Here is a 9,567-nt window from a genome sequence, read left to right on the forward strand (position 1 = left end):
CCAAAGACACTGGGGACCCCCACCCTGACAGATGGTACTCCATCCTTTCTGAGCCAGCTGTGACTTGGCTGTTCTAGTCCTCTGAGCCTGGCTGCTTCTGGAAGTGTGGTGTGTGATGTAGTCAATGGTTCCACGATCAGGGACCCACTCATACACCTCTTTTACTGGTTGGGTGCTGTACTAGGTTGGGTCTATGCCTGTGGATTAGGCTTTGTGCAATAAGCCCGACAGTAGTGGCACCTGAGTCCCTGTGAGCAGGGAAGGCAAACTCTTAACCTCAAATGAATATCCATCACTATGAGGAGTGATAGAGATGCCATGTGATCATCTGAACAGGGAAAGTTTAATACAACAAATTATTAATTACAACAGGGGCTTGAAGTAATGAAGCGTTGGCTAGTAGGAAGTAAAAAGAATGTTAAAGAGTATGGGAGTAGCAGTTATGAGGAACAGCTACTCATCTCCTAGGATTGAGATGAAGAGCCCCCCCTGCCCTCCCACCCTCTTCCTGGCTGATACCCAGACCTTGTTGGGAGGGCATCGCCCAGCTCACTTGATGGTTGAGCAGTCACTGGGGTACTTGCCCAGTGGGGTACTTGCTGGTGGAACTTGCCTGAAATCTGCCATCTAGGGTGCCAGGGGACAGACACTGTGCCCGGGAGGTGTCTTGCCAGAGTCTTCTGCTACACGAGGACCTGAGGGAGATGTCAGGGGACATTCCTGCTGCTGCCCACCAAGCACCACCACCGCCACCACTACAGGAGTCTACGCACACAGCCCTGACCTCCCACAGTGTCTCTTCATCGTCCTCTCCTGGCAAAGCCTCAGTGCCAGCTGGCACAGGGAGAATAAAGGGCCCGGAGAGGCAACGAATCTGTAACCAGCCCACTTGCTGCCTCAGCATCAACCAGCCTGTTGCTTTCCTTAAGGAACAGTGTCAGCCCTGACTGGTGTGACTTAGTGGGCTGGGCATTGTCCTGTAAACTGAAGGATCGCCAGTTTGATTCCCGGTTGGGGCACATACCTGGGTTGCAGTCCAGGTCACCACTTGGGGGCATGCAAGGGGCAACCAATCCATGTCTCTCTAGCACATCAATGTTCCTCTCCCTCTCCCTCTCCATCCCTTCTCTTTTCTATAAAATTTTTTTAAAGGTAGAGCACCATACTGGGGCTCAGTGTCGGTCTCTGTGTGGACAGGATGGACATTCAGGGGCCGCTATAACTACATTGGCTTTGGTTAAGTTGGAGCCCATGATATTGGGCCAGTTGGCAGTTTTTCTTTTTTCAAAAATATATCTTATTGATTATGCTATTACAGTTGTTCCATTCCCCCCCTTTATTCTCCTCTGCCCTGCACACCCCCTCCTACCCTCATTCCTCCTCTTTAGTTCATGTCCATGGGTCCTACATATAAGTTCTTTGATTTCTACATTTCCTATATTATTCTTAACCTCTCCCTGTCTATTTTCTACCTACCATCTATGCTACTTATTCTCTGTACCTTTTCCCCCTCTCTCCTCCTCCCACTCCCACACCCCCGCTGATAACCCCCCATGTGGTCTCCATGTCTGTGATTCTATTCCTGTTCTAGTTGTTTGCTTAGTTTTTATTTTATTTTATTTTTGTTTTAGGTTCAGTTGTTGATAGCTGTGAGTTTGTTGTCATTTTACTGTTCATATTTTTATCTTCTTTTTCTTAGATAAGTCCTTTTAACATTTCATATAATAAGGGCTTGGTGATGATGAACTCCTTTAACTTGACCTTATCTGAGAAGCACTTTATCTGCCCTTCCATTCTATTTTTTTAAATATATTTTATTGATTATGCTATTACAGTTGTCCCATATTCCCCCCTTCATTCTCCTCCACCCTGCATAACCTCTCCCACCCACATTCCCCCTTTAGTTCATGTCCATGTGTCATAAGTTCTTTAGCTTCTACATTTCCCATATTATTCTTGCCTTTCCCCTGTCTATTTTCTACCTACCATCTATGCTACTTATTTTCTGTACCTATTTCCCCCTCTCCTCCCACTCCCCTGTTGCTAACCCTCCATGTGATCTCCATTTCTGTGGTTCTGTTCCTGTTCTAGTTGTTTGCTTAGTTTTTGTTTTTGTTTTAGGTGTGGTTGTTAATAATTGTGAGTTTTCTGTCATTTTACTATGCATGTTTTTTTGTATCTTCTTTTTCTTATATAAGTCCCTTTAACATTTCATAAAATAAGGGCTTGGTGATGATGAACTCCTTTAACTTGACCTTATTTGAGAAGCACTTTTTCTACCTTTTCATTCTAAATGAAAGCTTTGCTGGATGGGGTAATCTTGGATGTAGGTCCTTGCCTTTCATGACCTGGAATACTTCTTTCCAGCCCCTTCTTGCATGCAAGATTTCTTTTGAGAAATCAGCTGATAATCTAATGTGAACTTCTTTGTAGGCAACTCTATCCTTTTCTCTTGCTGCTTTTAAGATTCTCTCATTATCTTTAATAATGGCTAATGTAGTTATGATGTACCTTGGTGTGTTCCTCCTTGGGTCCAACTTCTTTGAGACTCTCTAAGCTTCCTGGACTTCCTGAAAGTCTATTTCCTTTGGCAGATTGGGGAAGTTCTCCATTATTTTTTTCAAATAAGTTTTCAATTTCTTGGTCTTTCTCTTCTCCTTCCAGCACCCCTATGATTCAGATGGTGGAATGTATGAAGATGTCCTGGAGGTTCCTAAGCCTCTCCTCATTTTTTTGAATTCTTGTTTCTTCATTCTGTTCTGGTTGAATGTTTCTTCCTTCTGACCCACACCATTGATTTGAGTCCCATTTCCTTTCCCATCACTGTTCTTTCCCTATACATTTTCCTTTATTTCACTTTTCATAGCCTCCATTTTTTTCCCTCTAATTTGTGACCATATTTAACCAATTCTGTGAGCATCCTGATTACCAGTGTTTTGAACTGGGCATTTGATAGGTTGGCTCTCTCTTCATCATTTAGTTGTATTTCTTTTGGACTTTGATCTGTTCTTTCATTTGGGTCATTTTCTTTTCTTTCTTTTTTTTTTTTTTTTTGTCTCGGTGCACCTGTTACGTAGAAAGGGGCGGAAGCTCAGGTATTCACAAGGGCAGGGCAACACGTCACTGCGTTGTGATGCTGTACGTGGGGGAGGGGTCTGAGAGAGAGGGAACAGTGCTGCTTGCTCCACTCTCTGCCAGTTTTCAGTCACTTCCCCCGCTACCCACAATCAAACTGGGCCCTTCTGGTGCTGATTCCCCAGTGAGCATGTTTGTGTACATTCTAGGACCCTGTGGGTCTCTCCAATGAACTCTCCTGTGACGCTGGGAGTTTCTCCCATTGTCTCAACCTACCTCAGGTGTTTTCAGCCAGAGGCTTCGAGGCTTTATTTCCCTGGGCTGGGACCCTGGGTTGCACGGTGTGTCTCACTCCCTGGTTGTTCCTCTCAGTTTATTTGCATGAATCTGTGGGACTGCCCGTTCTACCAGTTGCTGTCTTTCCCACCCCAGTCTTCCAGCCGCCACCTTGCCATGAGTCCTCTCTGCTTGGCTGCCTGTCCCCACCCCTCCTACCGGTCTGGATGAATGTTTCTTCTTTAACTCCTTGGTTGTTGGGTTTCCATACAGTTCAATTTTCTGGTATTTCTGGTTGTTCTTTATTTTTAAATTTGCTGTCCTTTTCCTCGTGCAAGGAGGCACAGTGTGTCTACTTATGCCTCCATCTTGGCCGGAAGTCTACAGTTTTTCTTCATTCTTCTGCTCATTATGCCAGTTCTGCAGTGGCAGATGATAGAGGCCAGAGAACACCAGCTGACTGAGTCATCTGGTCTACTTTGTGTTGTGCCTCTTCCATAATGATACTTTCTGGGGGGCATGCCTGGGGGAGATAAAAATAGCACTTTCTGCCCACTTCTCAATGTTTGTACACATGCTTCTGGCCCAGGCCTCCTGGGTTTCCAACCTTTCTGTCCTTTCCTTTTAGGTTCCCGGGCCAACAACCAGGCCTTTGGCCAGCTGTACATATTCTCCCTTCGGGCTCCTTTTCTTCCCAGTGTGAGTACAGGTTGCATCATCTACAGATTACTCATTAGCAAAATTTTCCCTCTCTCCTGTCTTGTCAGGCTGCCCCTGAGTGCAGCTGTAATGAAGTTCTGGCAGCTGGGAAGGAGAGAGAGAAGGTACAATTTCAGACTACAGCATGGTCCAAGAAAGGGTCAGCCAGGCTGATGGGAAGACCTTGAGCTAGTCACCCATTGGTGCAGCCCCACAGCTCGCAGGAGTAGGCCTGAATTAACAGCTTGGCTATGTTCAGTCTTTGGCTGGGAGTGTCTGAGGGCAAATGTGCGGGTGGATCCAGAGCTGCCAGTCAACTTACAGCAGGAACTAAGTTGTGTGTTTCGATGGCTGCCATGTGACTATATCCTGTAACTGTTTTGGCCCCATTTATTTTTAACAATCCCCAGGGGCTTGGCCCAAAAAAGCATCACCTTGTGTCTGGGCAGTGCCTTCTTGGGATTTCAAGACCTGGCTGCAAATCTTCGACTTGAGCTTTAGTTTCTCCTCTTAGTGTACCTTCTGGACTTCTTGTTTACACAGGTTTCACCTCACTGAAGTAGTTTCCTGAAATAAGATCAACTAGCAGGAAGATTCCAAAGCATGTTCAAGAAAGGTACATTAGATCAAACGCATGTGATTTTTTAGTCCTTGCTTTAAGAGTTACCTAAACAGGTGCGTAAATCACCAGATATCTAAAGGGGTGTTTTGAATGTTGTCTTGTGGACGGTGCCATTTATGGTTTGAACGGCAACCAAGGCTCTCCATGGGTTAACGTCAGCTTTCACCCTCTGTGCAGCGTAAGAGACGAGTGTGCACTGTGCCCCAGCAGGAGTCGGAATGTGGGGACTTGCCAAGTCCTGGTGCTATCAGTGTCAACACTGCATTCCTGGGTGTCTTGTCACTTCCCGCAGGTAGCAAGGCCCTCCAGCCTGTCTCCATCTGTGGCCTCCAAACCTGCTCTCCTTGAAGCTGTCAGTTACCTAAAAAGAAACAGTTTGAAACCCCCTTCTGATTGAGACCACTTTGCTGAGGTTACTAACCACCTTTCTGCTTACGGCTTCCTTGCATCCTGTCCCCCCTGCTTGTTTTGCCCTTTTCTGTTCATCTCTACAGAGCTCTTGGTGGACTCTTCTCTTTCCATGAGTTATAGATTTTAGAGACTGCTGCCTGGGCTCAAATCCCAGCTGCTATCAGGCATTCCTCTCACCAATGCGTGTGTGCCTGCACCCATCGGTGCCAGCCTACCACGGGAGCCTGGGAACAGAGACCCACCCTGCTCCTGAAGACACCCAGCACTGCATAAGCCTGATCCCAACAGCACTTCAAGGAGCTGTACTCTTGGCTAGCGTGTGCTCTCTTGATGCCTCAAGCTCCTTTTCTCCCCTCCCTCCATCTTGTTTTCAGTAAACCTCTTTCTTTTTTAACCTATTTTTCTTCCTCTCTTGATTTCTATCCGGTGGGAGGGCCAGAACCCCTTCACCAGTGACAGTTAGGGCTGGCTGGGACCCAATCCCACTCCCTTTTCTTCCATTCTCTTCCCAGCTGTTGATTCCGTGAGCACTCTCTACTGACCCTCCTGGAAGCTAACTCTACCTCAGAGTTGGCTTCCCTGGGAAGCCAGTGTGTGATGCGAGATTTCCTGCGTGATGACATAGGTGTCCAGTGAGGGAATGCAGTTCCTCTAAGCTGAGAAGCGTTGCTCTTTTGCTCTGGTTACTAGAGGCCTTCTCTGTAAGCCCCCCCTTTTTTTCCTACCATGTCTCCTGGGTATGTGGGATGGAGGCTGGGGTGAGGCAGGGAGGATCTGAGAGATAAGGAGGGTAGCTCAGTGCAAAGCTTCTACCTGAAGTGACAAAGTCTTTCTGAACTGGAACAGCTGACACAGAGCTGATGGAGAGAAGACCCTGGTGATGCCCAGCATGGGAAGGGGGAGTGGGGCTATTAGCCTTAAGTTAGAAGACTTCACAGTGCCGTGGAAAGGGTGCTCGTGGCATGTCTTGCAGGGGGCCTCCGCCTGGCCAAGGACAACAGTGAGCATCTGTCAGTTTGACTCTTTCTCTCAGTGCTGGTGTGTGGGGTTGACACGGGTCACCATCAATGCTCTTCTGACACCGGCCTCCCTCATTCTGGCTTCATCTTCTCAGTTCCAGCTTCTTCCCATTCCCTGCTTCTCACAACAACTCATACTTTGCCTCCATTACTATGCAGAACAATGCAGTTTTTTGTTTTTGTTTTTTTTTTGGCCTCTTATAGCCCATTTACCAGAGGGAGTTTTCACCAGACAGATCTCCCCTCTGGGGAATTGTATTCTCACCTCTTAGTTTATTTCATTGAGCTATTTCCAAGACAGATTTATTTAAGTAGATAGAAAGCAAAATAAACAATAAAATTTCAACACAACTTTTCCATTTTAATTATTTATTTAGATTACTGTATTTTTTCAGACAATAAGACACACTATCCTCCCTCCCCCCAAATTTGGGAGGAAAAGGGGGGTGCACCTTATAGTCCGAATATAGCTTCTCTGGTTTGCTGTTGCAGGAGTTGGTGGCAGCTTATGTTATTTATGTCATGAAATATTTTACCACATTTTTTGCTTCAAATTTTTTTTCCTATTTTTGTCCTGTAAAACCTAGGTGTGTCTTATGGTCTGGTGCATGTTACAGTCTGAAAAATTTGGTTCTCTATTTTTTAATTAAGATTTTGTTTATTTTTAGAGAGAGGGGAAGGGAAGGGGACAAACATCAGTGTGTGGTTGCCTCTCGTGCACCCCCTACTGGGGACCTGGCTGGCAGCCAGGCATGTGCCCTGACTGGGAATCGAACCAGCAACCCTTTGGTGCACAGGCCCATGCTCAATTCACTGAGCCACACCAGTCAGGGCTGGATTACTCTTTTACATCAGTTAAGAAATATATGTAATGTCTTATGCACTTTTCCATGGATTTTGGGACAATAAATCAAGTAGCAATGCTTAGTAAGACCAAGTGAAAAAGTAAAATGATTAGTGATGTCTGGCACCTGCTAGCCAAGGGAAGTGAGGACTCATTGCTCAATTTAGCAGTGCCCTAACATGTTGAGCGCTGCCTAGAGCCAGTTTAAAGCTTGCACTTGAGTATAGTGTTGACCCTTTAAGATCAAAGTCTGTTGTAGCCGTAGCCACTTTCCCTCTGTTGAATGACAGCTTTCTAACCCAAGTCTGATCCATCTCTGAAGAAACTGCAGTTCATTTACAATGGAAGCCCACGAGGTGGCAGCATGGAGAACCACAGGAAGATCTGTATACTATATAACCTTTATAGCACAAGTGGCAAACACAGGGCCCATGGGCCGAATCCAGCCCTCCACCTTGTTTTATCTGGCCTGGCACCTTGTTTCCACCTGGAGGCAATGCTGAGCTCCTTGCCCCTAGTTAAGGAGCACTCACATTTATACAGCCCTAAAATTACATTGGGTCCTCTGAAGGCTACCACAATTGTGGCTGATATGGCCCCCGGTGAAAATGAGTTTGGCACTCCTCATTTATAGGGAGCTTTACTTGGGGGTTTTTGTTGTGTAGAAAGTTACAGGGTTCTGACTTGTTTATGTCTCTCAGTGTGTGTTTTGGAGGAAGAAGTAATATAAATAAATGAAAAACCAAACACCCAATGGCGTACATTTGGTTCTCTATTAATACTAAGATTGATAGGATTTGGACTTAAGGTTGGGGCAAAACTTTGGGGGTCTTTCACAGCAACTATGAACATTGTTATTATATTCTCCAATATCATCATTTTTTAAAGGTTTTATTTATTTTTAGAGAGAGAGGAAGGGAAGGAGAAACAGAGGGAGAGAAACATCAATGTGTGGTTGCCTCTCGTGCACCCCTTACTGGGGACCTGGCTGGCGACCCAGGCATGTGCCCTGACTGGGAATCAAATCAGTAACCCTTTGGTTTGCAGCCTGTGCTCAATTCACTGAGTTACACCAGCCAGGGCTCCAACAGCATCATTTTTGATGCATGTCTTCTATTTTGTAGCCAGGTATCACTTTGCATATAGCAAGTGCTTAATAATATTTATTAAATGGAGTTTAATTGGATTCAGGACAAGTGTGCCCCGATGGACAGGCCCAGGTTTATGTTGCATTTTAGTCAGATATAGTATGGAGAGACTCTGGAGAGTGTAGAATACTTGGGATTGTAGGGAGGTAGGTAAAGGTCAGGTTCCAGGTCACATCAGAGGGGCTGTTCTGGGCATGGAGAGTTGTTATAGCAGGATCGCTAGCTCTCGCAGTACAGTTAGGTGCAGGCATATAGTTAATATGGGAGTATTGTTAGAGCAGTATAGTTAGTGATGAGAGCATAGTTAAATATGGCGGAGTAGTTGGCTCTGGGAGCCCAGTTAGAAGTGGCAGGATAGTTAGTTACCCATGGGAAAGCTGGAGGGCGAGGTAAGAGGACACTGTAGAAAACAAAAGGATGGGTACCTCCAGGCACAGACACATACAGAACATTTCAGTTATAATTTTGCAATTTTTGGCCCAGGGAGTACAATGAGGACGAGTACTGAGTATTTTTCATCTTTGTATTCCACAAGAGCTTGAGCACACTGCCGTGCTTTTCAAGTTGCTACTCAGTAAGTCTGTGTTGAACCGAATTATTTTAAGTGGTTCACACTTGGTTATGTAAAAGCGAAAGTGTAGAGTCCGACCAAAGTATGTATACTTCAGCAATAATTGTAGGTAGCATTTACAGAGTGCCTCCTAGTTTCCATGAAATTGTACTCAGTGCTTTCTGTGGGTATTATTTCAGCTAATCCTCACTGCAACCACGTGGGGGCACTGTGATCCCAGAGCCCTTGCTCTTCACCACCTTGCCAACAGTTCTCAAAACTCTTGTGTGTGCAAGTGGCCACTTGGCGGCTTAAGCAACTAGAATTTATTTTCTCATAGTTCTGGGGGCTAGAAGTCAGAGAACAAAGTGTCAGCAGGATGGATTTTATTCTGAGGCCGCTCTCTTTGGCTTCTCTTTTGGTCTTCCCTCTGCGTCTGTGTCCTAATCTCCCCTTGTAAGGAGACCAGTCATATTGGATTGATGACCTCATTTGACCTTAATTTCCTCTTTAAAGGCCCTATTTTCAGATACAGTCGCACACTGAACACATGGGTTTTGGAGGGGACACAGTTCAGTCCATAACAGCATGCCTCAGAATTCTCCAGCATCTGGAGTAGGCAAGGACTACGGCAAGGGGGTGCGGGGCCTGGGGAGCAGCATTTAAAGACATGCTCACTCTCAGGGTTGTGCCAGTACAGAGTCTGCCCCAAGAGTGAGTGCCTCCTTCAATGCTGCACCCTAAACTCCTCTTCAGCCTCACCCAAGTCCAAGCCCTGCTCGGAAGACTAATGGTAGATTCTGGGGCCCCAACTCCGGAGCTTGCAAACCAGAAACTCTCGTGTAGGGTCTAGGAATCTGGAGTTTCATCAAGCATCCCTGAAAAGTATGACGCAGATGCTTAGTCACCCTTGGAGAAGCTGG

This window comes from Phyllostomus discolor, chromosome 4, assembly GCF_004126475.2.
Source record: "Phyllostomus discolor isolate MPI-MPIP mPhyDis1 chromosome 4, mPhyDis1.pri.v3, whole genome shotgun sequence".
Lineage (NCBI taxonomy): Eukaryota > Metazoa > Chordata > Mammalia > Chiroptera > Phyllostomidae > Phyllostomus > Phyllostomus discolor.